Source organism: Heptranchias perlo, chromosome 3 (genome assembly GCF_035084215.1).
Source record: "Heptranchias perlo isolate sHepPer1 chromosome 3, sHepPer1.hap1, whole genome shotgun sequence".
Lineage (NCBI taxonomy): Eukaryota > Metazoa > Chordata > Chondrichthyes > Hexanchiformes > Hexanchidae > Heptranchias > Heptranchias perlo.
The window spans coordinates 131,174,254-131,187,686 of NC_090327.1; positions in this window are offsets into that span (position 1 = coordinate 131,174,254).

Here is a 13,433-nt window from a genome sequence, read left to right on the forward strand (position 1 = left end):
ATTATGATGAAGATTTTTTTAAATGTGCATCCATTAAAGAGCTCGTTAATTAGATGTGCAGCTCTTGAAATGAGGCTATCAACTGCAGGGGTGAAACCAAAGGATGAGATAACAGTGGGAAGATCACGTTTGAGTTAGAAGTTGCATTTTTCATTAACTGCTGTGTATGTTTTGTTTATACCTCATGTACAGTGTACATGTAATCTATGTCTTGTCATTCCTGTTGTACTCTGTCAGAAAATATCGTGCTGGTGTTGTGTAAAAGATCAGTATAAATGTGAATTATTATAAGCAATACTAGTCAGATGAAAATCATGAGGTTTGAGGTTTAAAGGACAGTAAGATATTTCTGTTGCACTGGTGTTCTCATGGTTGTTGAGCTTATAGTATCTGTGATACAAGTTTAAAAAAAACTACTGGCAAATGCGAAACTATACTGGCAGCAGTGTCCTGCTGAAGAATATGAAACACTATTTTAGAAATGTAAATATGTGAATATGTACAGCTGTAGATGAACTTACAGCAATAAAGGCAAAAATACCTGAATGAATAATAGTTTTTCCTGTGTGCTATATTAATGTAAGTGCAGCGAGAGCATGAAAGTAAAATCATGCCCTTTAACATTTCAGCTATTATTTTCCTTTGTGTCTGACTACACATAACTCAAAATCTGTCATGTTAGATTCTTTTCTCACCTGAATTATCGTATTGCATTTGCAGTAGTCTGCATCAAGACCCAGGCTGTTTGTTGTTAATAGTGATAGGCAGGAAATGACTCCTTATCAAGAATTCAAACTTGCGTTATGTCTGCTGATGCAGTCCAGTTAGTGCTATATGGGACTAGTGGAGACGTTGCAAAGCTTTCAAAGATTGAGCTGATGAATGTGAGGAACAAACATAGGAACAGGAGTAGGCCATTCAGCCCCTCGAGCCTGTTCCCCGGAGTTGGGTGAAATCTGATAGACTGGTGCGTCAAACCTTCCTGCACTCAGCTGCACGTCCAAAATTCTGACTGGTCACTTGTCACAGGGGTGTGCTATGTTGTGGTTAAGCAGGTTTGGCAAATTCTTACCGTGGAAATTACGCCCCCATTTACTTCACAAAAAATGGGCTTGAGAGAGGGGAGCCCGACATACAGACTCTGCATTTATTATTTCCACCGGCTTCGACATCACACACTTGCAAATCTGCTATGATGTCATTGTGCACGATTAAAACGTTTTGCTGAACAGACTTTACTGACGGGAGGCCAGAGGCGTTCATTCAATACGCTGGCCTACACGTGGACATCACCTCCCAGAACTGACACTGCAGTTAATTGTGGCGCTGCGTTCAGAAGAGGAGCATAAACCTCCCCTCCGCGGGTGTCCGCTGCCTGTAGCTTTTTATATCTCCTGCTGGCAGCAAAGGGTTAAAATAAATAGAGTGTCAAAGTGCTGAAGGCAGTGTAGGAGCACAGGCAACGTGGGAGGTTGCTGCACATTTTACACAATCGTTTTCTGCCCTCCCCCCCCCGAACGCATTGACTCGGGGTCTGGACCCATGGGCACTGCTCGGTCTCAGATTCCTTGCCAAAGTCGCCACTCTTCCTTCTTGAGCCTTGACAGTCAGTGCTGGCAGGCTATTTGACTGCAGGAGCATCACCTAAACTCAATCCTCCCCTCACCCGATGACTACACACGTGCACTTTCAGCAGGGGTCACTGGATAGTGATCAGGAGCTGGAACCTTGACACATTCTTCACTCTCTAAACCGGGACACTGAGGCCAATTAAACTATCCTGGCTGTGATCAGCTAACTCTGTACAGACCTAGGATCAAATACTGCCTGGCTGCTCACTGGGTAAACTTGCTGAGCCATTAGAAAAGCTTATTGTTGTACATTTAAGTTTTGGTTGGCTTGTTCATATTGCTGACCTGAAAGAGGCCACTGTGCATGTGTAGTTTTAAGTTTATTTTTCAGCTTGCCAGCTCTCAAGGTAGCAGACTCCTTAGATTTAGGCAGAGGCAGAAGAGTAAGTACAAATATATTTTCCTATGTGGGTCATACCTGTTCGAACTGGGGCTGGTTTTTCAGTAAATAATAGGGCAAGTTTTGCCACTGTTGGTGCTCTATCCAGTGATATTGTGCACACTTCAAAGCTATTTTCAGCCGATCTGCTGGTGAAACCCTCATCCATGCCTTTGTAACCTCCAGACTCAACAATTCCAATGCTCTCCTGGCCGGCCTCCCATCTTCCACCCTCCATAAACTTGAGCTCATCCAAAACTCTGCTGCCCGTATCCTAACTCACACTGAGTCCCGTTCACCCATCACCCCTGTGCTCGCTGACCTACATTGGCTCCCGGTCCAGGAATGCCTTGATTTTAAAATTCTCATTCTTGTTTTCAAATCCCTCCATGGCCTCGCCCCTCCCCATCTCTGTAACCTCCTCCAGTCCTACAACCCTCCGAGATCTCTGCGCTCCTCCAATCCTGGCCTCTTGCGCATCCCCGATTTTAATCACTCCACCCATTGGTGGCAATGCCTTCAGCTGCCTAGGCCCTAAGCTCTGGAATTCCCTCCCTACATCTCTCCCCCTCTCTACTTCTCTCTCTTCCTTTAAGATGCTCCTTAAAACCTACCTCTTTGACCAAGCTTTTGATCACTTGTCCTAATATCTCCTTATGTGGCTTGGTGTCAAATTTTGTTTGATAATGTTCGAAGCGCCTTGGGACGTTTTACTACATTAAAGGCGCTATATAATTGCAAGTTGTTGTTATTTTCATCATTGCAGGCGGTTGTATCTGTTGGTACTTCACCAATGCTGTATTTGCTGGCGCACACATTACATGTGCTGATGTGGGTGTTATATAGGTTGGTGCTGTTACAGTTATTGTGTACATATGATAGATACACCTTTTTGTATACTCGACAGACAAATATTCTATATTAGGTCCAAAAAACATGCTTATGGAACAGGATATCAGCTTGCTGGGTTTATAATCTTAACCCTCCCTCTTATAAATGTGGCATGAATGCGTACATGTAGGATCAATAAAGAGCCATACTATCGCCGAGGAATATTTATATTGCCTGATAGGTTTTTCCATCATGTCCCGTCCCTCAGCCAAAATAGTCAGCAGGTAATCCGCTGTCAGATTTCTGCCCAGAAGACACATGGGGAGTTGCCCAGGGGCAGGAAGCACCTGATCTGTCCTCAACATCTCACTGATGGCCAGAAACTTGGGAAATCATGGGCGCAGGCCCCGATCCTGTTACTCCTCGAGACAGTGCTATGGTACACAGTGCAAGCAGGCCTGCGTAGTAGATCCAACCAGATCTTAATCTACTGAGCTCAATTGACCAGAATCATCACCGTAAGAAGATTTGGTTCATGCCTAGTGTTTTAAGAGAAAAATCTCATGAGATTTCGCAATTTTCTGAGAGAAGTTAAAAAAAAAAGTTTTTGGTTACTTGCAGAAATCAAGGCAGAAACATCGGGGGGGGGGGGGGATTTTAACCTAACTCAGCGGGCGGGAAACCCATGGGATCGGGTGGAACTCCTGTTTTACACCCCGCCCAATATTACCCTCCACTGGCTTCAATGGAGAGTAAAAACCGGGAGGGATGTAAAACCAGCATTGTGCCCGATCCTCTCAGTTTCGCATCGGGCGGGTTAGGTTAAAATTGCTCCCATCATCTCAACATTCTATCGACTTCTGGCAAGATCTCTCCAACCTCAAGACTGCATGGTATAAATTTTCTACTCCAAGAAAATGTACCACAAGCAAAATAAATGTGTGAAAATGTGCAGTGGTCCGGGGCTAGTGGAAGGCTCACTTGTGGCTTCTTGTTTCAGAGACGGTCATAAAATTAGCACACTGAAAGTCACAGTCTTCAAAAATTAATGATGCAGAGAACACAAAGCAGCATACTGTTACACAGAATCTTTGTGGTAAGTGGTTTTGGTTTGAATCATAGCACAGAGTCTGGCTGTATCTGTGTAACCTGCTTTGTGCAGTCTTTGCCTACAATAACCTTTTATTATTGATAAAAGATTGAAGCATTGACTCACATGCAAAAAAATATTTTTTACTATTTCCCATTGAAAGACATCAGTCAGCAATATTTTTTAGTGAGTGAGATCAATGGGCAATAAGATAGAGACTCCTGCAGTAATTTAGCACACTGTCCTTTCACCTGTTAACTGGGTCTGAATCCGACAGATGGACTGAGCATCTCTTCTTGCTCTTTGCTGGTCTCCTGTAAAATGAGGTTGGACAGTCTCACCCCCCCAGATTTAAGTGGACATGGATCCACAGCACAATGTCCAACATCCAAGATGTTCACAATTCTGTACAAGTTCACATTTCACTTAAGGATGGCAGGTGTGGCAAACAGAATTGTCACACAGGTTGGGCTGCAGCTCTGAGGCTCATGCTTCAAGTATATTTTGGGGTAGAATAGAGGGAGTGTTACTGTATACTTTGTGACACTATTGTCATTGCACTTGTTTCTGGTTAATACTTGTACTCATTCAGGAGAGGCTCTTTGACTTCTTTGCAGCCTGCAACACAATTGACCATTCTATCCTTCTCCACCGTCACTCATCCATGGCACATCATCTCTGTCCTTTCTGTTCCTACCTGTCCTAATGTAGCTAGTACATCTCCTGTGATGGCTTCTTCTACCTTGCCCACACAGTTTCCTCTGGCGTGCCCCAAGTCTCCATTCTCAGTCCCTCTGATTCCTCATCTACATGCTGCCTATTTCTGTAGGTTTCTGTAAGTATGCAGTGAGCCTCCATATATGTACACTGGTGATATTCAGCATTACCTCTCTGCTGTCTATTCCACCCCCTTTCCAAGCTGCTCGCTCAGGCTGAGCCCGATTTTGCAACCTTAATGACTTTCGAGATTTATTTCTCTGATCTACTTTTTTTGTGAGTAGAATCCTATGTAGGAAAATTCAGACTTCACAAATCAGGAGGCATGACTGCAGGACTTAACAGAGATCCTGTACCTCTCTTGGGGGGAAAAGTTACTGAGAGTTTGATTCTGATTTTTAAAAAAATCCATAACAAATTCAAATCGAACACATTTAAAGTTAAAGTCAAATCAATAGTTGATTTTTTTATAATGCTTTGGAACTAAAATTTTATCTGATTTATCAGTATGATGAGTCACTAATTGAGTCTTTATATTACATAGTACATAGGGGAGTATTATAATCCAGTCAAGTAGAATGTATTACTTGTCAGTAAAATATTTTTTTATCTGCCAGCTAATGCTATTCCAATTTTGGTCGACCATCACCAACTTAATTAAAAACAACAGGATGTAAGACTGAATTGTAAAACGTGGCAACTTTGATGGCAGCAGTAATAGAAGGCACAAGCATTAACAACACAATTAAAATAAGGAAGCTTACAAACAATTTTTATTTTAATAATGGAAGACTGCCATAAAGGGTTGATTTTAGCTCGACCTGCCCGGTGGAGACAAAGCACTGATGGAGTTAACATCGCTGTGCACCCCGTTAACCGTCCGCTGCCATTTTTACTGGGGCCTTCCAGTGGGTGGCTCAGGTGCCTGCCTGAATCAAAAGGGAGCCTCATTACTGTATGCAAATTGGTGTCTTATGATGTACATAGGACCCCAGTGCAATTCAGAGGAACAGCTGGGTGAGGGTGCGCCATGTACAGTTTGCCCAATTGTACTAGGGGGTAAAGCAGAAAAGGCCCGAAAAGCTAAGTTCAGAATTATATTTGTGGGGCCAAGAGCTGTGGCTCGATGGTAACACTCTCGCCTCCGAGTCAGAAGGTTGTGGGTTTAAGTCCCACTCCAGAGACTTGAGCATAAGATCTAGGCTGACACTCCTGTACAGTACTGAGGGAGTGCTGCACTGTCGGAGGTGTCGTCGTTCGGATGAGGCACTAAACTCTCAGGTGGACGTAAAAAATCCCATGGCACTATTTTGAAGAAGAGCAGGGGAGTTCTCCTGGTGTTCTGGTCAATATTTATCACTCAACCAAAATGACTAAAACAGATTAACTGGTCATTATTTCATTGCTGTTTGTGGGATCTTGCTGTGCGCAAATTGGCTGCCGCGTTTCCTACAACAGTGACTACACTTCAAAAGTACTTCATTGGCTGTAAAGCACTTTGGGACATCCTGAGGTCGTGAAAGGCACTGTATAAATGCAAGGCTTTCTTTAAGGGCTCCACAAGAATAATGTGGGCCGCTGCCGCCCGGGGTCCTCCCCCCACTCCATCACCCTCCCCCACAATACCACTTATCTGCCAGCCGGCCAGGTTGGCCTTCAAGCTGCCTGATATTGTCCATTCGGGCCGTGCAGCTCGCTGGGAGCATGGTGATGAGGCATTGAAATTGCTGCTGCCTGCCCGTTCCATGCCTGGAGTTAACACCTATTCCAAAGTGCCTGAGAGTGTGTTTTGGGAATATTCGTTCAAGGGGGCATTGAGAATCCTCTTGTTTAATGGCGCCTTTCAAACAAGCAAGATTGTGCTGCAGTCTTGTGACATGTTCTTGGCCATTTTTTGTTCTCTGTAATATTTATCCTTTGTTCAGTTTGTCAATTGGGAAATATTGAGTGCATCAACCAATGTCTGTAAGATGCAGACGTTCCACCCAACTGTGCAAAATATGGAATCTTTGAAAGGATGGTTCTCTCCTTCAATGGATATTATACTTTCAAACCCTTCCCATGGACATTATACTTTCCACATGCTTGTTAATGCACGTTCATCTTCAGATCAACATCAGATCAACATCACATTGAAATATGAAAGTCTGACTTCATAAGATCAGCTTTCCCCATTTCTCTTTGAAAGATTTGACTTGCACACAAGTAGGAGTGAAAGATAAACCAGCTTGTCTCAGCACGCTACTGCTCGAAGAAACAGGTGAGCATTCTACACTGTAACACTGCGCCTGTCAGGTGATGACCTCAGCTCGCACTAACAAAGCAACACAATTCAATAGCTCGTACAAAAGTTGCATGAGCAACAGATTTATTCATCCTCAAACAAGGCAGAGGCCAATGTGGGAAAAGCTTGGAAACAAATTTCCATCCATTCAGTTCAGTCTGAGTGTTGGGGGTGTCAGAGCCTGAATTCTGATAGGGTTAGATAAAGTAGGGGGGGAGGAGGCTCGTGTGGAGCGTAAACAACGGCATAGACCAGCTGGGCTGAATGGCCTGTTTCTGTGCTGTAAATTCTATGTAATTCTATGTAAACTCGACACTGTCCTCACTCTGCAGCAGGGGTCCTGACCAGGAAGTGCGCTGGATTTCCCCCTTCCTAGCTCTAATGTACTGAGGCCAATTGCAGTACTCCCACTGCCACTCCAGCTGAGATCAGCTTACAAAGCACAGGCTGCGGACTGAACGTAGGTCTACCCTACGTTCAGTATGGCTGAAACATATAATTTGTCCTTGTATGCAGCCACTCACATCTCTTTAAATTTGACCTCCTGGCCAGTTTTTTTTTCACCCTCCATTGGGCTGGTTTCCTGCACAAGGCCAAAGCTGCATAGATAGCACTCAATAATTATTCAATGAAATGACCAAGGAAAATCGGGGCAGTTGAGTGTCTTTGTACCAACAGCTAGTCTGAAAAGCCCAACCTTAGCTTGCAGCATGAAATTGGCCCGATGGTCTGGAATTTCCTTGTCTTTTTCACCGTAAGTACGGCGTACGAGTGGAGTAATGCCGATGGTTAGTGAGGAAACTTGGGTGCAAGTGTTTTCCGCCGCTGTTGCGCTGTAAAATCACTGCACGCGAGCTCCCTCGCTCTTATTGGCCGCTTCCGCCATCCGCCCGTCGAAACCCATTCCGCTCATTTCCATAGCTCCGCCCCCATACAGCGATGCAACTGACCCAGTGTTTCCTGCATTATCAGCCTCACTGCGATGGTATAGATTTATTCCCAGATACAAGAGGCGTCAGTCATCTGATTTCAATGTAGCTGAAGAGTTTGAGCACTGAAGAGTCCCCAAGCTTATTTGCTGGATTTCTGTAGTTTGCTTGCGAGTTTTATTTATGATTGCTGTGACTTTTTCACAGTGAGACCTGCACTATACCTTACTCCAGTGCCTCCGGTCTCACTGCACTCTACATTTTTTTGGACCCCAACCACGTCCCCACGCCCTCCCCCCCCCCCCCGCCCTCCCGCCTCCAGCCACCCAGTGTGTTCAGAATGATTGAAGAGCAGGTATGGACTATCCACCTCTGTACTCTATCATAATGAAGGAGGAAGTGGAGCAGCAAAGACAAGAGGCTATGAGAGTACCAGAAGACAGTAGCCCACTCGCTATTACCCCCTCCTCTCAGAGAATAGACAGGCAGCACGGGTCGTATCAAGACCTGTCTGATCAGCCATGTGTCAGGAGACTGTGCTTCTCAGGTTCTCAGGCCTTGGCTCACTGGTAGCACTCTCATCTCTGAGTCAGGAGGTTATGGGTTCAAAGCTCCACTGCTTAATCTAGGCTGACACTCCAGTGCAGTGCTGAGGGAGTGCTGCACTGTCGGAGGTGCTGTCCTCCAGATGAAACATTGAACTGAGGCCCCACCTGTCCTTTTATGTGGACATAAAAGATCCCACTGCACTATTCGAAGAAGAGCAGGGGAGCTCTCCACGGTGTCATGGCCAATATTTATCCCTCAACCAACACCTAAAAAACACATTACCTGGCCATTATCATATTGCAGTTTGTGGGAACCTTGCTGTGCACAAATTGGCTGTTGCATTTCCTACATTACAGCAGTGACTACCCTTCAAAAGTACTTCATTGGCTGTAAAGCGCTTTGGGATGTCTTGAGGCTGTGAAAGGTACAAGTCTTTCCTTTTTTTCTTGCAATGCTGCCCTTCCAGTTGGCCCTGGATCTGTGGCCCCAATCATCAGCTGGATGGCTGGTGAGCTGGCAGCCATCAAATCCTGGAAGCCCTTAGTCGTGGAATTAGTCAAGGACTGGAAGGCATGATTAAAGGTGCCCTCCTCTATTTCCCTTAATGCCATGCAGTTTCAGTCTGTACTTCCATGGCGAGGAAGGCCCGAGCAGGTCCCTGGCTGCACCTTACCCGGGGATCTACTGCAGACCTAAATGCAGCTGCCACTTGCTGTATCAGATGCCGCAGAGCAAATCACAGCTGTCAACTGTGCAGCCACATCTGCGAGATGCCACAGATCACGGGAGCGCGTCCCCAGAGCACTCACGTACCTCTCAGGTCGCTGGTACGTGCGTCTTTTGAGGCGAGTGCCCATGAAGCCTGAAGCCCCATCGCCAGCTGGCCGGCGGGCGGGAGCAGGATTTCGGGGGAGATGGAGGCCACCGGCCATGGATCCGAAGGAACGGTTCCCCGGCACTCAGGGAAGTGGTTGGGAGGGAGGTCAGGAGGGCATCGCGGTCAGGGGAAGGGGAGCTCGGGGCAGGGAAGGCCGTGGTGGGGCCTCGAGCTGAAGGAGCCTGCCTGCTCCTCCCGGCCCAGGAGGAAACTGAAAAAAAAATAAAAACAGCTTACCCCTCTGGGCCTCTTCTGGCCCCGGCTCCTCTTGCCATCAGGTTGGCTTGGTGGGGAAGCCACAACAACTTCTCCACTCAGGCCTCCGGTTAAAATAGCAGTTGGGCCCCGATGATGTCCCCGGAGTCCGGTCTGCATATTTAAAGAAGGACCCCGCTATCTTCCTGCAGGTGTCCCTCTCGCCTGCTCGGAACCCCCGGGAAGGCAGTGGGATCGGTGCAGGTAACTCGCACCGGCCATTCTAACTACCTGCCCAACACTTTTAAAAAATATTTCAAAATATACTTATTTCACAAAATTTAAAGATAGACACGGTTCAATGTACAAGGTCACAATTTCAAGCAATGCAGTTCAAACCAATACAATGCAGATCGTACGCACTACGACCCCATTATTACAATTCAACATCCCATTATCACTGTACGTATCTTCTAATGCATTCTGTACAATACAAAGTGGGGTGGCCTTAAACGGTGGCCTTTTCCCACAGAGCCTTTGTGTAGGCCGTACCTTGCTTCAGTGCTTCCCGCAGAATGTACTCCTGGACCTTGGAGTGTGCCATTCTATCTGCCTGCCCAACCACTTTCGACCCTTTAGCTTCTACTTCCAAGCCCACTGTGGAAGGATGGGGTGTGAAAGGCCTGCTGCATGCAAATTTCCTCGGGCCCTTATTGGTTACGCTGAAGTTGCACATGAGCTAGTACATGAGCTCCGTAAGAAACTGGCCATGTAACCTCCTGTCTGAGTGATCGGCGATTGCAATGGTGTAAATAATGGCGTATTTACGCCAGAAATAAGATTGAGGAAATTCAAGGCCATAATTACAGCAGTGGTTCCTGAAATGTATATTATTGGTTATAAGGACTCAATGGTAAATGAAGTCCATCCTTGAGGAACAAATCCAAATAAACGTTCAGCTAAATGCTGTACCATTGAAATCAAAAGTTTATTTTGAAAAACCTTCTTCCTGATCTGATTCACCAGCACCACAGGGATGACACTGAATTAAGGGCTAAATATATCAGTGGGTTGGATTATATTGCAGGAATACAGACATCATTATGGCCTGAGGAGGTGCCCTGAGCAGGTATAAATTAATAATGCTTTCAGAGACCTCCCAGCAGGACTTTCACAGCAAGTTTCAGGCTGGTCTTATTTGTACAATGATTTTATGAAGCTTGCAGTGTAAACAAGATTCAATTCAGCTGGAGGACAAGATGCCATTGGAAATGCATCATTTTGCAAAAGAAGATAATGCTTATTGTCTTGAGGTTTGAAGGCTATGAGTCAGAGATGTTATGGACTAAATTCCGTGGGAAAGTGAAATGTTAGAATGAGAAGTTGCTGATATTGAGAAATGAACAGGTTTTTTTCAGACGTAATCAGAAAAAGATCCACTACTTTCTGTTCCCTTCCCTCCCGAACCATAGTCATGAGGAAAGTGTAACACAGAACTTGTCTCTAATTAAACGCATTCATTTCCAGTTTAAACAGCTCAGACCCTGAATTTCCATGGGGTGGGGGGGATGTCTCCTGACCTTCGGACAAAGAATCTTTGGTGTGTTCCCCGCAGACACTCCAGCCTCTGGAGTATCCGGCCCTAGCTTTTTGGACCACCTCACCTGAAGGAGGCGCAGGCCCAGTCTTGCACGTTTTGGGAAGCACTGGATGTTCTGGGATAGTGTTATGGAGGCTGAAAACCAATGCCATGGTGTCTGCCCTCCCATTTCCTCTTTGCTCCATCTGGGAACTGAGTCTTTCACTGGGTGCAATGAAGAGGGATGTCTGCCCCCATATTTGTTACAGTTGAAAAGGAAAAACTTGCCGGGCTATGGGGAAAGAATAGGGACTAATTGGATAGCTCTTTCAAAGAGCCAGCACAGGCACGATGGGCCAAATGGCCTCCTTCTGTGCTGTATGGTTCTATGAGTCGGAAAAGTGACATGATTTTTGGATTAGATGGTCTCTTGTAGACCTGGACGTGTTGTACGTGAATAATGTGAATCTCACTTCACCCATGGAGTTCAGATTTCTGGTAAGAACCAAAACTTAAGAAAGTGTTCGGCAGACTCAGTCTGCAAGTCTCTGAAGTCACATCTTAATTAATGTCACAATGGTAGAGGACAGGTGAACAGGGGAGAGGAGGGCAAGAGAAAGGAGGGAGGTGAGGAGAGGGTGGAGAGAGAGGAGGAAGGAGTAGAGGATAGCGGAGGGACGAGTAGAGGAGTGAGAGAAGGTATGGCTTTAGGTTGTGAGAGGCAGGAGCGGAGGGTGAGGGGTAAGGGAGAAGGGAAATATTAAAATGACCTGTCACCATGCTTTTCCCCTTTGAACTATTTGCCCAACGCCTGCACCCTTCCATCTCCTTCACTGACCTCCTCCCCTCCACTCCCCTCTTTAGCCTTCCCTCCTTCCACCCCTTCTCTCCTCACCCCATCCTTTCTCTGCAGCCTCCTTTCCTCCACCCCCTCATCTCCCACCCCCTCTACTCCATATCTCCACCGTCCCCCTCCCCTCCTTCTACCCTCCTCTGCCCCCTTGATTTCTTTGGTCTGTGCATGGTGCTAATAAACTGATTATAGAATGTTACATTGTGTGAAAAGTGAAATTATGTAACTAGGTTAGTGTCCCTTCCAATCTACTGTATCGTAATGTAATTAAAATCACTATTTTTCATAAATACTTGGTTAAAATAATTATATTGCATCAGGTATTGTATCAGCATAAAGGATAATGAGAACTATTGTTATCTGACCCTTAAGAAATGGATATCTGTAAAACAAAACTCAACGTGAAGCAATGGAGGTAATAGAGAGCAATAACAGAGCGTTGGGAGAGTGCGGAGCACTGTGGGAACGGCCCCATGTACTTAAACCAGAGCGTGGCAGAGCAGTAACAGAGCGTTGGGAGAGTGCGGAGCACCGTGGGAATGGCCCCATGTACTTAAACCAGAGCGTGGCAGAGCAATAACAGAGCGTTGGGAGAGTGCGGAGCACTGTGGGAATGGCCCCATGTACTTAACCAGAGCGTGGCAGAGCAGTAACAGAGCGTTGGGAGAGTGTGGAGCACTGTGGGAACGGCCCCATGTACTTAACCAGAGCGTGGCAGAGCAGTAACAGAGCGTTGGGAGAGTGTGGAGCACCGTGGGAACGGCCCCATGTACTTAAACCAGAGTGTGGCAGAGCAGGGAAAACAAGCTCTGAGAAAATTTTGCAAAAGTGACGTTGCAGTTGATGTAACGGAAGAGCCCGCGAAAGCTAAGGTCAGTCAATTTAGTATACACTTTGTATAATTAATTGTATTTGGTTATCATTGATTGAGAAATAACTATCTTAAAAAAGAGTAAATAAATAATAATCAGAGAAATTAGTTAATTTTGAAATCAAACTAAATCCATTTACTAATTAAAACCTAGACCTCTAGTGAGCTCTAGAAATAAAGTGTTTTGAACTAATAAACAAAGAAGGATTTAGGATAAGCATTTAGGATAAGTATCAAAGGGGATAAAATAAACTAGCACTAAAGGGACCTGAAATTCTATTAAATAAAAATTTGGTATAGATAAATATTAAATAAAGAAATAATAAATCGGGTTTAAGGAGGTACTAAGATAAAACATATAAATAACATAAGAGGCATATATATATAATATAATATAATATAAGTAGACTTTAAATAGAATGGAGGGACAGCTGAAACCTGTTGCCTGCAATTCCTGCGCCATGCGGGAACTCCAGGATACTTCGGGTGTCCTGGGTGACCATGTGTGCAGGAAGTGCCTCTGGCTCCTCGAGCTCGAGCTCAGAGTTTCTGACCTTGAGTTCCAGCTGGAATCACCGCAGGGCAGGCGGGAGGCTGAGAATTTCCTGGATCGTACGTCCCAGGAGATGGTCACCCCACAGCCACAGA